Raw genomic sequence first — 17071 nt, forward strand, 5'->3', positions numbered from 1 at the left:
ATTATGCAGAAACACATTGGTGCTGCCTCAAAATCTTGAAGGAGAAATAGACAAAGCAAAAGATGAAATGAAGATAATATTTTCTTTATATATTAGATGAGGAACTGTTGCAAGAATACATAGGTTCTTTTGAAGCATATTACTATGTAAGGTAAGATACTGAAGGATATGAGAAATGGTTTTCCTTTAGAATGTGTCATAATGACTTTTTTTCTTTTTCTCTGTTTGACGTTATTCAGACAATAATGTATTTCAATCTGAAAAAGAAAAATAAGGTGGGAGATAATTTCCTCAATCTATTTCAGCACTGCTTGTAAAGTAAAGGCTCTCTAAATGCAAACTCTACTCCATAGACTAGGAAGCAAATATGGCCTCATATACAATCATTTCACGCCCTAGTTCTGCTTGATTTTACATGCTGTTTGAACTCTAATTTAAGTATGAAGTTCACTTAATTTAAATTTGGATTTTGGGAGTCCTTTTAAAGAACATGTTTATGTTTTGATTTGTTATTTAATCCTTTCTTCCAAGGTTAATGAAGAACATCAGGACTGAATTGAGTATCCACATACAGTGAAAGAAGATTCTTTCACATTGCCTTCATCCTTACTTTATTATACTGTATTCTTTCTTTTTTTCTAGTAGTTATGTATTTCTTCCACTACAACCTTCTTCTGTTTAGAATACCTGTGGCTCAAATGCCTGACCTCTAAAAGTTATTTCAATGAAATCCAGCTTTCAGAAATTGCCATGTTACCTCTTAGTCTTACTGTATTACTCTATCAAAAAGAAGTTAATAAAATGATGAGTTCCTCAAATCCACTAGTTGTCAATCAAATAATAATATAGTAGATGTTTCTGCAAAGCAACAGCAAATAAATCTTATGTGTCCATCAAGAAAAAAAAAAAAAAAGAAGAAGAAGAATTCAAGAGTTTTGGAATAAATATAAGTTCTCTCATCATCTCTAATTGTCCCTTGCTGTAGATGTCAAACTAACAGACTAGCAGAATCTAATTTCCTTGTTTGATTCACCATGAAATTAAACTGAACTGACAATTTTTATTTTCACCTGGCAAATTCATCCAACACTATTTAAATCTAGCTAATCAAGTACAGTTATCTGCTGCACACTCATCTCTCTTACCACACCTCTGATTTGCAGTATCCCACATCCTCAGCTTGCTCTGACAGCCTGACACTGGATTACATTTACAGTTTTGGAAGGTGCAAAGGAATGCATGGTCATAGTTAGCAAAGCCTCTGTGAATTCTATAAAGTTGTAGAACTATGGTTGATTGACGATGGACAGAAGGCAATAATTAAAGTATGCATATGTAAAAAAAATACATGCATGCAGAAAAACTCTCTAGGATTATCTTCTAATTCATAACAACAAAGCTTAACTTTTTTTATCATATGTAAGTAACTTATGTTCATTAACATTTTGCTAGCAAAAAAATATATGAGACAATATTTGATATTTTAAATATCCCATATCCTATAGTGTGCCAAACATCATGCTGTACTGGTGCAGTATAGTTACATATCATACGTGCATGTAAATGCAATGATTCTGTGGCTGGACTACACTGAAGGATTTTCATCCCAAATATTTCTTCATTAGGCGAGCTGTACAACCATGATAGCTCTGATTATAACAGTTCAAGTCCTCTACAGAGATATGGAGCTGGTCATCCACAAATTTTATTTTCCTACAGTAAAGAAATCAGGGTGTGAAGTTAACACTAGTCCTGCGTGTGATCAGATCTCCCTCCTGAACAGAAGAGAAGACTGCATATACTGTGAAATGCATTTGATCTCTCGTACTCCACTGTAAATTAAAACTCCTCCCTCTGGCACTGAGAGCAGAGGATATGATGTGTGCTGTACATAGTGAGAGGGAATTTAAGTACTTCTTTGTAAACTCATGAGTTGTGATTACACTGAGGAGAAACCTGTTTCCTTCTTCCTAGGAAAAGAAGGACAGAAGAAACAGAGAACAGTGGAATGCAAAATATTGCTTTCTTGGCTTATCTTTACACATGCCTGTTACCAGTGGCAGGAGAGAAGGCAGTGGCAGTTCCTTGAGCTGCACTTTCTTCTCTGTGTGTTTTCTGGGTTGAGGCAGTGCACTGAAGACTACATCTTTAGTGCAAGACCTTCCTCACTCACTTAGTTCCAGTGGCTTGGCAACTTTTTTCCAAGAACAAACTTCTTGTGGAAAAAATTCTGCAAAGGAAGACAAAGGAATCAATGGGATTATTTAACTGTTTCCCTTCTGCTGTTAAAAGTAGCACAGTTACAGTATTTCAGCTCATTTAAAGTGCAATTTTGTTTTGTTCTGCTTCCTTTCACCCCACAGCAACAAGCAGGTTTCATGTTAGAAACAGTCTGACAACCCTTAGCTTTCTTTCTAAGGACGTAAATATGCCAAATGTTAAAGAGTCATGAAATACTATTATTAGACACAGAATTTGCATTGGAACACAGACAAAGGTGTCAGCTCTCTTTCAGGACTGAATAACTCTTTCTGCTGATCAATCCAAAAGCTGAAATACAAATGTATAATTACTCTACCTATAATTACAGTGGCATTAGAAAACATATCATGGAGGGAGATATGTCTGACTGTTTTGAGGGGAGAATCTTTTGGGTTTTCAAAATGTATTTACTCTTCCTCCCATCACTCATTTAAGTTATGGCTAACTTAACACAACTCCCATTCATCCTTAACTGCCTTTAACATTTTTCTTTCTCTAGCAGAGAAAATAATGGACCTCAGCTCAATAAACTAAGATATTTTTTTCCTCCAGGGGTGACATCTTTTTTCATGTATTCATCCAGATCAGCCCACAAGAGTCTGTTGATTCCAGGATTTCCTAACTGCAAGTATTTCCTTTCCATAAACTTTTCCACTGACTGCTCTCTCCTTCCACCTTCTGTGCATACATTAGACGTTTATGGGGAATCCAAATCCTCACATGTAAAAACAACATAAATATTGTAAAAAATTATAAGTAATTTTATTTCAAGTAACTTTAATGTATTTAACCAATCTCACAAGAATTTGAATTTTATAATCTAGGTATAGGCTTGATTATACCACTATCAAGCATAGAAGTTAGCATAAGATCCCGTCTGACAACTGCTGTTTCCCAGTAAAATCACTTTTCAGTTATTGTGTCCTTATATCAGAATAATGCATCTTATTTCATCCTAACTAGACTTAATGTTAAAAAAAGTATGAATGCTAATGCAGAATAAAAAGTGTACTCATATTATGTACTTGGAAATCATTGTATTCTGTTTTCTTGGAAGTTACATGATGTATTGATACTAACACAGGAAATACCCTCTTTATTCCTCTATGATAACTTTTCTTGTTAAGTAAATGAACACAGTGCCTTGGAAACAAATATTTTTTATCAAAATTTTGCTTTGGAATTACTTTGAAGATGATGAAGTTAAATGATGAATTTGTCCCTATCAGCAAAACAGTAGGATTGTCAGACAGTAAGATCAGCAAGAATGTTTTATGATGAAAGACAAGAGCAGCTAATGAGAAAAAAAGGGACAATGAATTATTTTGGAAAAGTATCTTATGGTTTGGCTTGTATTCTCCTGAGTGTGCTGTGGTTTAAACAAGCAAACAGCTCAGCACTAAATACTCATTTGCTCACTCCACTCCCCAGTGGGATGGCGGAAGGAATCAGAAAAAAAGATAAACTCATGCGTTGAGATAAAGATGATTTAGTAAGACAGAAAAGGAAAGGAAAGAAATAGTAGTAATAGGTATATAATTATTAAACAGGTGATGCACAATGCAACTGCTCACCACCCACTGACTGATGCACAGCCAGTTCTCAAGAATTGTCTTCCTCCTCTGACCAGTTCCCCCAAGTTTTATCGTTTCACATTGTATAAAGTCTCCCTTTGTCCAATTTGGGTCAGCTGCCCTGGTCCAGTCCTCTCCCAGCTTCTTGTGCGCCCTCAGTCTCCTTGCTGGCAAAACAGTAAAAGAAATAAACTGAAAAGGGCTTGACTTAGTGTAAAACAGCCTGTAACCAGCAGTTATGAAGAAAATTAACTCTGTCCCAGACAAAACCAGAACAGTATTAATCATATTATTTATTCCTTCAATAAATTTGTTATTAGGAATAGAGAAAGATTAAAGAAATTAAATTGTATTTGAAATAAAAATGCAACCTAAGTATAATATGAGTAGACTTTTGTTCCCTATACTATGAACGTTAAGAAAGTCATCTTCTTTATTAAATAACTGGACAATGTAAGGGGATGGATGCATCTAATGACTGCCAGTGAAAATGGAAACTGAGGTGGTGAAGTGAGAATCTGTGTGTAGGTTCAAAGCACTTGAGATCCTCAAATACCAAATGCTTTAAACAGCAAAAGTAGACACTAGCATATCTTGACATTATCACAGCACTCCAGTACTGAGAGGGTGGCTACAGAGAGGACAGAGGCTCCCTCCTCATAAGGAGCCGCATGGAGAATACAAGGGGCAACAGGTACAAGCTACACCAAGACAATTTTTACGGTGAGAATAATCAAACATTGGAAAAAACTCCCAGGATGCAGTGGAATTCAGGCTATTGAAGGTTTTGAAGACATGTCTGTCTCATCCTGCTGGGGGACTTCAACCATACAGACATCTGCTGGAAAAATAGCACGGTGAGCTGCAAGCAATCCAAGAGGCTCCTGGAATGCACTGAGGATAACTTCCTGAGTCAAGTAATAGATGGCCCCAACAGAGGAGGTGCAATACTGGACCTGCTGTTCACTAATGTAAATGAACTAATTGGTGATATCAGGATCGGAGGCTGCTTGGGCTGAAGTGAACATGCTATGGTTCAGTTCATGCTCCAGAGGGGCATGAGACAGGTGAAAAATAAAATTAGGAAGCTAAATTTTAGGAAAGCTAAATTCCAGCTCTTCAGGGAGTTAGTCAAGAAAATACCCTGGGAAACTGTCCTCATTGGCAGAGCTGGCAGATTTTTAAGGAGGCTTTCTTCAGGGCACAAGAGCTCTCCATTCCCAGGTGTATTAAGTCAGAAAAGGAGGGCAAGAGACTGGCATGGCTGAACTGGGAAGTGCTGGTCAAACTGAAGAGCAAGAAGAAAATGCACAGGCAGTGAAAACATGAACAAGTATCATGGGAAGAGCATAAGGAAGCTGCTAGGCTGTGTAGGGATGGTATCAAGAAAGCCAAGGCCCAGCTTGAACTAAACTTGACAAGGGATGCCAAGAAGAACAAGAAAGGCTTTTACAGGTACCTCAACCAGAAAAGGAAAGTCCAGGTGGGCATACCCCCTAGTGAGTGACATAGGTAGGCAGGTTACAACAGAGAAGAAGAAGGCTGAGGTACTTAACAACTTTGTTTGCCTCTGTCTTCTGGGATAGCTGCTCAGCACAACAGCTTCAAACATTTGGTCGGGTAGGAGGGGATGTTACCCAGAGGGACTTAGACAAGATTGAACAGTGGGCCTAGATGAATCTCATGAGGTTCAACAAATCCAAATGCAAGGTCTTGCACCTGGGTCGAGGCAACTCCTATTGCCAGTACAAGCTTTGGGATGGAAGGATTGAGCACAGCCCTGCTGAAAAAGACCTGGGGGTGCTGGTGGCTGATAAGCTGAACATGAGCCAGTAACATGCCACAGACCAGAAAGCAAACCATAACCTGAGCTGCGTCAAAAGAAGCGTGGCCAGCAACTTGAGGGAGGTGATCCTGCCTCTCTACTCTGTGCTGGTGAGGACTCACCTGGAGTACTGCATCCAGATATGGAGTCCTCAGTACAGGAGAGACATGGATCTGATGGAGTGCATCCAGAGAAGAGCCACAAAAATGATCCATGGAAGGGAACATGTCTCCTATGAGGACAAGCTGAGAGAAGGCTGTGAGGTGACCTGATAGAGGCCTTTCAGTGTCTAAAGGGGAGCTCAGGAAAGAAGGGAACAGACTCTTTAGCAAGGTCTGTGTGATAGAATAAGGGAAATGGTTTCAAGCTTAAAGAGGGTAGATTTAAGTTGGGTATAAGGAAAAAATCTTTTACAGTGAGGGTGGTGAGGCACTGGAACAGGTTGCCTAGTTGCGTGGTTGATGCCCCATCCCTGGAGACTTTCAAGGCAAGACTGGATAAGCCCTGGACAACCTGATGTAGCTGAGCATGTTCCTGTTCATTTCAGGGGAGTTGGACTAGATGACCTTTAAAGGTCCCTTCCAACTCTAAAGATTCTATGGTTCTATGATTCTATTACTGGATTGGGTTCTAGATTATCTCACCTGGCTCTCTTTTCCCATCGAGGACTGAACATGATGATGATCTTTCAGGTCCTTTCCTACTTAGTCAGTTTTATGATCCTTTGATGTATGAGCAAATACACAAATTAATCAAAGCCTGAAATACAGTCCTCACTTACACAAAGGGTGCCAGCTTATTTAATATGATGGTTTTCTGAGTGGGGTTATAGCCTTGAAAGCAAGAATTTCCTTTGACTAATAAATAAACACAATCACACTTTCCAACAATACGTAATTACTTGAGAAGATAATCTTTCATGAAGTTCGTACATAAGATTGCAAGTTTGTGCCTAAGGAAGGAAGAGGTGAGGAGTTTCTCTTCATTCACTTTACCAAATTTCATGTTAAATAACTATCTATAGATTTTATCTGTTAACCATCTATGATAAGGATAATAGAGTTGTTACTGTAACTGACTGGTTTTCCATACTGTAGAATTAATTAAGCAGAACAGATGACCAGAAGCTTGTAATGGGCATACTGTAATGTATCCTTGATTTAGTAGAATATACAGCATCCAATTTACTCATGGCCCAAATTTATGTAACTATGGTTGGTGAATGGAGTTAAATCCAGCCGGTGACCAGTCACAAGTGGTGTTCCCCAGGGGTCAGTGCTGGGGCCTGTCCTCTTCAATATCCTTATTGATGACCTGGATGAGGGCATCAAGAGCACCCTCATTAAGTTTGCAGACGACACCAAGCTGGCAGGAAGTGTCGATCTGGCTGGGGGTAGAGAGGCCCTACAGGGAGATCTGGACAGGCTGGATCTCTGGGCTGAAGTCAATGGGATGAGGTTCAACAAGACCAAGTGCTGGGTCCTGCACTTTGGCCGCAACAACCCCAGGCAATGCTACAGGCTTGGGGCAGAGTGGCTGGAAGGTTGTATGGAGGAAACGGACCTGGGGGTATTAGTCGATGCTCAGCTGAGCATGAGCCAGCAGTGTGCCCAGGTGGCCAAGAAGGCCAGTGGCATCCTGGCTTGTATCAGAAACAGTGTTGCCAGTAGGAGTAGGGAAGTCATTCTCCCTCTGTACTCAGCCCTAGTGAGGCCGCACCTCGAGTACTGTGTCCAGTTTTGGGCTCCTCACTGCAAAAAAGACATGGAGGCCCTGGAGCGTGTTCAGAGGAGGGCTATGCAGCCAGTGAGGGGTCTAGAGACCTTATCGCTCTCTATAACTACCTGAAGGGAGATTGTAGTGAGCTGGGGGTCAGCCTCTTCTCTCTTGTAACTGGTGACAGGACGAGGGGGAATGGCCTCAAGTTGTGCCAGGGGAGATTTAGGCTGGACATTAGGAAATACTACTTTTCTGAAAGAGCGGTCAGGCACTGGAACGGGCTGCCCAGGGAGGTGGTGGAGTCACCGTCCCTGGCAGTGTTCAAGAAACGTTTAGATATAGCATTGAGAGACATGGTCTAGTGGGGTTATTGGTGGTAGGTGGATGGTTGGACTAGGTGATCTTGTAGGTCTTTTCCAACCTAGCTAATTCTATGATTCTATGATTCTAAAAACCGTGTCAATGGCTTATGGGCAGGTTCAGCCCAGTTCCGTGACTGTTGGGGTGGGGGACCAACGGACCCACACCCCAGGAAAGGGAAAAAAGGGTAGGGAGATGGGCCTAAAAACAAAACAGTGGCAACGACCTGAGGAGAAATAAGCTAATTTACTAAATAAGATATTGGAATGCAAAATAACACACTATAATACAATATAATTACAATTTAAGATAATAAATCCAATAAAATGAGAGAGAGTGTCCAAAATTAAGGTAGGCCTTACTCTAATACTGACAGTGAGACGGCTGGGGAGTGAGATGCTGCCAGGACGAGAGAGATGGGCAGAGAAGTGAGTGTCTCATGATCTGCAAACAGTTTTATCTTTCCCTCTGAACGGAAATGGTAACATAGGAGCAAAGTCCCCTAGGAAACGTAGTAGTTCTTCTCTTCTGAGAACCAGGTACCCGGAACTATCCACAATCCATGAAAGTGGAGCATTAACTCTTTAACTCCTGGTACACTGCATGATGTTATGATGTGGAATATCGATAACCAAAAATCATAAAACCATGACATACCGCTATATCAGTAATGACTTGCTGAGTTTAATATAGTGTATAGTCTTCAAAATTCTTAACAACAAACAATAATCATTTCATTCACTCAAGAAGAAATAAGATTACATTTATTAATATTAGTTTTAAACAGGGCGAGAGGCAAGGAAAGTTGCTGGGAAATAATAAAGGAGGAAAGGGAGAGGAGAGGGAGAGGAGAGTTTATTTTTAAAACTGTTCTGTTAGTTTAAATTATTGGAAAACATAGGTAGAAGGGAAATTCTTTAATTATATTTGCTTCTAAAGACCTGATTCCCTTTACTGTTAAAAGACTGCCTCTTTTTCACAGTGAGAACTATCATCCATTGCAACAATCTTTCCAGAGATGTGGTGGAATCTGAATCACAAGGTTCTAAAGTCATGTAGGCATTTTTCACAAAAGGTTAGACCTGATGATCTTTTGATTCTCTTGGTCCTTTCCAACCTCAGCTATTCTTTGATTTTATGGTTCTATGAAAACTCACTGAAGAGTGAAGAAACACATAAATTGATCTCTGTCTTAGAGATAACTTTTTGTCTCAGTGTATCTTCTCTGTTTAGAACAAAAATAGCAATAAAACTTTCACTGAAACCAGGAGCCAAAGAATAGCTGTTTCTAGTTATTCCTTACCCAGGAGCACTGCTAGAGTAACAAAAAGGATCTCACAGTTCACAGCAGGGTTAGTCAACTCTCTCTGAGGTCTGTTCATGTTTTCTGAATACTTAGTAATTACTGTGAGCTAATCAACTTTTGACATTATGAAGAGTCCTGAGAAAATTAACGCTCTGCGTTTAGCAAGGTCTTGTTACCTTGGTGTTAGAAAAAGCTCTGAATTGTTGGTGCCAGCTCTTCATTCACAGTTCTAATAACATTTAAGGATAATAAAAAGCCATACTCGTAAATGATTAACAAGACAAAGGCCTTTAAATGAGCATTTTATATGAGATAAACGGGGGGTGAAGCCTTCCATAATTGCTCATATTTCATGGAGACTTGGCTTTTTATGAATTCATCTCAGTGTCATCTTTCATACATATTACAGTATCAGTTCATTAAAATTCTTGATGCAGCACTGAGCCTGGTCAGACTGAAATGGGGCTGACAAACTTCATGTCTGCCACACAGATAACCAGATCTTATGAAGGTGAAATTAGTTTTCAGGAGCTGTACTGTTCACTTGATTGATTCCATCTTAGAAATCATATGACTTAATGTTTCCTGCATGGGCTGCTACTGTCATGCAAACATGACCTGATAACACATTGTCAGGAGCGCTCCGGAGAGCTAACAGCAATCTAACATCTTTCTACTGAGTGTGAAGTTCCATCTGAAATGTGCATATTTGATAAACAGTTCCTCTTCTTCTATCCGTCCTTTTCATTTTCAGAAAGTTAATCTTCTTTGCTCCATTGAGTCCTGCGTTGAAACAGTCTGGTTCAGAAATGCAGCAGGTGGCCCCATTGGACAGTAGGAAGGCCTACTGAGTCCCTGAGGATGGGCAGGTTTTGCCACTATGCCAGAAAGTGGCACAGATACATTGTATCTCTCCACCTTTTTTGAGTAGGGGGGATATTCAGTTTTTAGGTTAAAGATCCCTTTGAACTCAGTTTTATTCCTGTTTGGTCTTTAAGTTCAAGATCAGGCACAGAACATAAAACAGTTTTCCTCTTAAAGAGATAATTTATCACGTGTGCCATGCTATGTGTGACAACTATTTTTCCCAGCTAATCTCTGCACTGAATTTCAGGACATTCCAGAACAATTTCAGGTAATGACAACATCATGGATTATCACAGCACTATTTTGTTACACCTTTAATCCTGAGCACTCCACTATTTGAATGTCCATCTCCATGCTGTCAGGGATACTCTTACCTTTCATAGCACACCAGTCAAATCTGTACAATAACAAAAGCTGCCTATAGTATTTATATGGAAATAAAACACCAAACTACCATATCTATTTCTAAATTCACATTCCTGAGTGCCTAACTAATGCGCTTTATGGAGATTTCAAGTCACTATTCATTCACCATCTTCTCCTGCATACAATAGGATGTATTCAATCTGATGTAGTAATAAGCTACTTTTTATGTGAAAAAGAGAAAGGTATCCATAAAGCATCTTTGGACTTACACCTCTCTCATGGTCCCCTGTACAGTAATGTAAAATCAGACTTGGGAACCAACCCAAGTTAGAGAAACACACTCCTGGGTCAAACTTAGAAGACTCATGATCTCTGACCCTACTTGTCTTTCTGAAGGGGTGAGGAAACTTCTTTTGATTGTTGCATGTTTATGACAGCAACTGTATATTTGTTTCCATAGGCATTTGATTGTTTTAAAAAAAGAAAAGAAAGAAAGAAAAAAAGAAAAAAAGAAAAAAAAAGAAAGGATGAAATGTCCATGTTTTAGTGGAAATACTAGATAACACTACATAATATGACACACCATGACACCATGGAATTGACTGCAATTTATTATTTACTGTTTAAATTTTAAAAATAATAGAATCATAGGACTATATGAGTTGGAAGGGATCTCCAAAGTTCCTCTAGTTCAACTCCCCTGCAATGAACAGCAACAAGTACAGCTTGATCAGACTGCTGATGTTTCAAAAATTAGCCTTGAACACTTCAAAACTTTCTATTATTTTCAAAGTAATGAAGGGAAACTTCTCTCAAAACACATTTTGGTAGGCTATAACACACAGGAAAATAAATATCAAAATTTCATTATTTTGACTGTTCTTTTCACATCTGTTTTCCTACAACTGTGCAATTACACTGGATCAGTTCATGGAGTTTTCTGCCTTGTGAGCTGTGTGCTTCAAGTGGGAAATTAGAGAGAGGTTGCTCAAAACAGAGACTTTTTTTCTCCCAAACAACAGGTGTAAGTGCTCTATCTCCTTCAAGAGCTTGATTCAAATCACAAGATTAGACAAGTGGAATGCTTCTTCAACTTAACTCAAAAAAGACAACTTTCCCAGCAGGCCATTTCACCAATAGACAGTAAATAGGATCCTGCTTGAGGCTGGAGAATATAACTCTACGCCATATGCATTGTACAAAATCCTCTCTTACAAATTCATAGCTCTGCTAAACATTATTTAATAAGCACAGTCTATCAGTACTCCACTCTGATGAGTCCAGCTGAGTGGAAATAGGAAGCAAGAGCTGCCTTCCTAAGTATTTGAAAGAGGAGAAAATAGAAGAATGAAAAAAAAATATTTCCAATCTAGCTTATGAGAGTGACTTGACAGTAAGACTACTTAAAATTATTTTGAATGCACCTTGAGTTGAAAAATACATTGAGACAGAAGAGTAGAGCTGAAAAGTGCAACAAAGTACAACAGAACAGTACAGCACCTTCCCCATTAATCACACTGACTACGAAAGCCACCATTCTGTATCTTCAAACTCCTTTTAAAAGAGACATTTATAGTAAAATGGTCTATGTTCATCTAAATTAACCAAGCCTATTTAGCTATCTAATCATTCCTATTACTTTCCAGTCACTAATGAATTTTCCATTCACATTTTGAATTTTTTTTTCAAAAAAAAAAAAAAAAAAGACACTAGGAGAGTGTAAAACTCGATTTCTAGCAATATTTCTAAAAGCTATGAGAATGCCACATTGCATACTGTCAATTGCCAGGTGAAAATCAGGTTAGACAATTAAAATACTCAGTGAACTCACTGCTTGGAGTTTTTCAAATTACTCCACCTCAAGAAACGTGGCAATATAGTGCTCATGAGATAACAGAATTGGGGAACATTGCTTTAATTTAGGAAGCAGAAGACACTGTTTATTCGGTCATTTTGGATGATTGATCTCCTGCCACATTATTCAAGTCCCAGTGATCCTGATAATGCCCATTTTACCACTCCAAAACATTCTTTTTCAATTATTTCAATTCCTGACTTAAGTTTGAAAGATCTCTAAAACACACACTGTATTTTGGTTCATATCAGAACTTTACCTAGATTCACACAGTTAAAAACTGTACCAGGCAGCCTGAAACCCAGGAGTTCCTCTAAGGTAAACATGACTAAGAAAATCCTGTTTTGTCCTAAATGAACATCACCTTCCCTAAACTAGGACATTTATTAGAAATTCTTTCACTATTGGACTGTTAGGGGCTGTTTGTACTTTGGATTTTGGAATGTCCTACCATTTATAACACTAAATTTTAGTCTCAGTAGCACTCACTTGCTATTTCAAAACTTTCAAACACCTACTTAAGTTCCTTACAAAGACTTAAGTGTTAGCAAGTAGTTCTAAATCTGAAATTAGTATCATTACCACAGCTACTTACAGACTTGCAAAACAGTATGAAATTTCAGTGTTGGCTTTTGACTCCCTAACTGGTCTTCCAATTGCTTTTACATAATTGTGATCAGTTAATGTGAGCATTCTTAGACTTTTGAAAAACAGTACTAGAAATATACTAACTATATTTATCAAAACCTCCTGAATATCTAGTCATTTGGAACAGTGTGCATTTGCACTACTCTCTTGGTTTTAATACCTGGATTTTTACTCTCCCAGCAACAACTAAAACATCAGTGTATTATCAATAGTGTTCTTATTCTACAAACAAAATATTACATCTGTGATGGTTTTATGATTTTTGGTTATTGGTATTCCACATCATAACATCATGTAGTGTATGTACCTGGTTCTCAGAAGAGGACTACTATATTCCCCAGGGGACTTTGCTCCTCTGTTACCATTTTTTGCTCAGAGGGAAAGATAAAACCTCGCAGATCACAAGACCTTGCTCTTTCCACCCGTCTCTCGTCCCAGCAACATCTCGCTCCCCAGCCGTCTTACTGTAGGTAAGGCCTACTTTAATTTTGGACTCTCTCTCTAATTGTATTGGATTTATCAGCTTAAACTGTAATTATATCGTATTATATTGTGTTATTTTGCATTCCAATATCTTATTTAGTAAATCAGTTTATTTCTCCTCAGATCGTTGCTGCTGTTTTGTTTTTAGGCTCATCTCCCTACCCTTTTTCCCTTTTCCCTTTCCTGGGACGTGGGTCCGTGGGTCCCCCGCCCCATTCGTCACAGAACCAGGCCAAATGCCAGTAAACCATTGACGTACATCATACCAGAAAAAGTGAAGAAAAAGTCAGCTCTGTCCCAGCTGAAACCAGGACATAGGTATGCAGAAAGTGCTGTCCTACAGCTCAGTTCTCCCAAGTACTCCACATTTTGGTTCTGCTTGAATATGTCACTTAAACACAAGCATAACATTAAACACCTAACTATTTCCATTGTATGTAAGCAATGGGCTAAATCAGAAGAGAATGCTTAGCACACAGATATCCATCTCAATTAGGCAAAGTAGCTATGCTTCCTTTATTACTTTTTTTTCCAGTAGTAACATCTTATTAGAGCACTTAAGTATTTTCAGGGTTGATCATGAGGCATTTCTCAAGCTCCACCTCATTAGAAGAAAACTGCTGAGCTGTCTGACTAGAAATATACTCTCTTTATTATTTTCTACACAAAGCCTATTTCACTAATCCTACCTTTCCCTTCCTTTACATTGAAATGTACAAGTTTTTTCTCCCCATATGCTATTCAGCCTGCATTTTTCTAAGAAGTCACCATATGACTAGATATTAAAACACAATTTCATTTCCCTGATGATGTTACAGACCTCCTAGTTCAGGAATTATTTTTCCCACAGGCTCAGGGAATCTTGTGTAGAAAAAGACCTAGTAGGAAAGCAATGGCTTTGTTTTGTCAAGTTACCTTTCTCACAAGATTCAACCTGATTATATTCTGGTTTCTATTACCAACAAAGGTTTTCAAGCTACTTTGGCGACCCGTACATCAAGAACTGTATGAAGAATGAAGAAAATGTACAGTATTTAATTTAGGATGCAAAATCATTTTTAAAAAAATACCTTATTCTGTGAGTTTTTGTACTGATTTACTGTGAAGATGTACTTACTTATAGATCTAAAAGACACTTCACTAACAGCTTCACATTGTAACCATCCACAGTGTGGACAGTATATGATCAACCTACTAAGTACATTTAAGTTACCAGTCTGCTCATCCCACCTAAAGAAAGATATAAGGGTTGAAATATGAAAATAAAATACTGATTAGAAAGTTCAGGAACACCACAGAGCTTACTGCCCCTATATCATATTTATTTCTACTTCTTCCCCTTCCTCATCCTTCTATCTCTCTCTCTACTATATATTGAAATATATATGTAGTAAAGAAAAATGTGTGAAACATACTTAAGCACACACACACACACACACACACAAAAAAAAACTGGGAAAAGAGACAGTGAAAAAGCCTATGTCCATCAATATTTTTATTTTTTGTTCCTGTATTTTTGACCATCCTACTCAGGAGAGAAATTCAAGTAAATGCAAACACTCAAAAATTATGTACTGACAACATTAACCTGAGTCAGATATTGTGAAGTTAGAGTCACACAAGCTTCTTCAGATATTTGTGCCAAGGTTCTTCAACACTGACTTACTGACCAATGAGCATGTCTTGGGCACTGTTCTGTAAAAAAATAGTCTGTGTGGGCTACAGAACCTGGACTGTTCAAGCCTGCAAGGACTTTATCATTCACATCATGAAGACTAATAAGGCAAACTCTAAATTTCTTGTGACAGAAAATAGAACACATAAAACTTGTAGAAGTAATAAGATGGTTGTCTGAGGCAAATTGGTGAGACTGAAACAGGAGAGAGTGAGCAAGTGAAAGAGGAATAGACTTTTTTTTTTTCTTATCTGCCAACTGCAGTGGGATTTTATTTGGAGGCAGATAACAAGCACAATTTTTTTCTTTAGCTATAATTAGTTTATTTGGATATTCATTCACTGTAGTTATAAGCTTTGTACTAGTTTTTCAACAGTATAGGAGTATTACAAATGGCAATAAATAAAGTTAATCATGGCAATAAAAAGTGTGGAAGTACATAGGTTTCACTAAAATGCATTTATCCCTGTGGAAATTTCAGCAGATACAAAGAGAACAATAACACTGTTTGATAGAGGAAGTTCTCAGCTACAAAACACTGTTTTTCAACATAGTCAGCACCAGTAGCCATGTATGTTCATCAGCAATGAAAAGAGCCTGCATGCTGCATTTGTAAACACCTGTACCAATAAAGGTGACACACCGTTGACACTGCTGAAATTCACCACCCACCACTTCACCGCACTCACATCCACTGTTTGGTCTCCACAAACGTTCAGCAAGCATTGATGAACATCAGTGAATACCATTTTTTCCACATGGAGGAATTCAATTCCACATCCTTGCTCCATATGCACTTCCATGTCAGATGCGATTTTGTCAGACTGCCCCTCTGCTGCCATCTGTCACATGGCAACAACATGCAACAGAATATTTGTGGGAAAGTTCAAATTCTACTGCCATACCACCAGCGTCCACGAAACTGGGAGGAGAGCTGACACGCCAGAAGGCTGTGCTGCCATCCAGAAAGACATAGACAGGCAGGAGAGTTGGGTGGGAAGAATGATGGAGCCAAGCTCTTCTCAGTGACATCCAATGATAGGAGAAGAGGCAACTGGTGCAAGCTGGAACATAGGAGGTTCCACATTAATATGAGAAAAAAACTTCTTCACAATAAGGGTAACAGAACACTAGAATAGGCTGCCCAGAGAGGCTGTAGGGTCTCCTTCTCTGGAGACATTCAAAACCTGCCTGGATGTGTTCCTGTGTGACCTAATCTAGGTGTTCCTGCTCCAGCAGGGGGATTGGACTAGGTGATCTTCCAAGGTCCCTTCCAATCCCTGACATTCTGTGATTCTGTGATTCCGTGATCCACCTCTGATGTTGTAGTCCAAAAGAATAAAATTGGAGGAATTATTTTCTAAGCAACCCTTGTAACTTCTGTGGACTATGAATATGAAAGTGATGGATGTTTTACTTCGATGGCACAATAAACTCAAGTCCTTTTTTTTACCATCATTGTTACTCAGTGACTCCAATAACTGAACAAAAATTTCTTGCTAACAAGGCATGGTATGGCCTCCTCTCCAGGCCACTTCTTGGTACTTACTAGGATTTCTTGGACCATCTGCAAAGGAACATGCATCATACTGATCTTTGGGAAGGCAGAATGAGGAGCAGCACCAAGCAGCTCAAACCCTGTCTCTGTGTCATACTCGAGAAAATTTTACACAAGTAGATTTAGTAAAACAAACACTTACTTGAGTGCAGTAGATGAAAGCTGTGAGAGAGATGAGGAAAAATATAATATTTCCCTGCCTTTTCTTAAAAAGACATAGGCACTTTTGTGATTGCATAACAAGCTACCCTGGCTTGGGCTAACTTAACCCATAGGGCATTTTGCAGAAAGCCATGGCTACCTGGTTTTGACTGACACTGCTATGCTGGAAAGCACTTGCTACTGGCATCTGTCACTTGCCTGTAGGCCTACCCTTGCTACAGCCACTTTACTAGCCATCGCCTCTTACATTCCACAGATGCAGTAGTGTTGCTATGCTAAATGCATACTGGATGCCCAGGGGCACTCAAGAGATTAATGAGCAGTTCTGTAGCCAGCCCAGCCCAAGAATCCCATGAATAATCAATGGTACTTGAGGCTCTTCAAGTAATTGAATTGCAAATCTAGTAATAA

General features: G+C 38.8%; 1 long non-coding RNA gene across 2 annotated transcripts in view; it reads left to right on the plus strand.

The window, feature by feature from the left end:
* The window catches only part of LOC110390324, a 31784-nt gene continuing 27919 nt past the window's right edge, over positions 13207–17071 (plus strand). For both annotated transcript variants that reach the window (XR_002433696.1, XR_002433697.1), the window contains exon 1: positions 13207–13252. This is a non-coding gene — a long non-coding RNA (uncharacterized LOC110390324). The remainder of the gene's footprint in view (positions 13253–17071) is intronic.

The sequence above is a fragment of the Numida meleagris genome, chromosome Z (assembly GCF_002078875.1).
Source record: "Numida meleagris isolate 19003 breed g44 Domestic line chromosome Z, NumMel1.0, whole genome shotgun sequence".
Lineage (NCBI taxonomy): Eukaryota > Metazoa > Chordata > Aves > Galliformes > Numididae > Numida > Numida meleagris.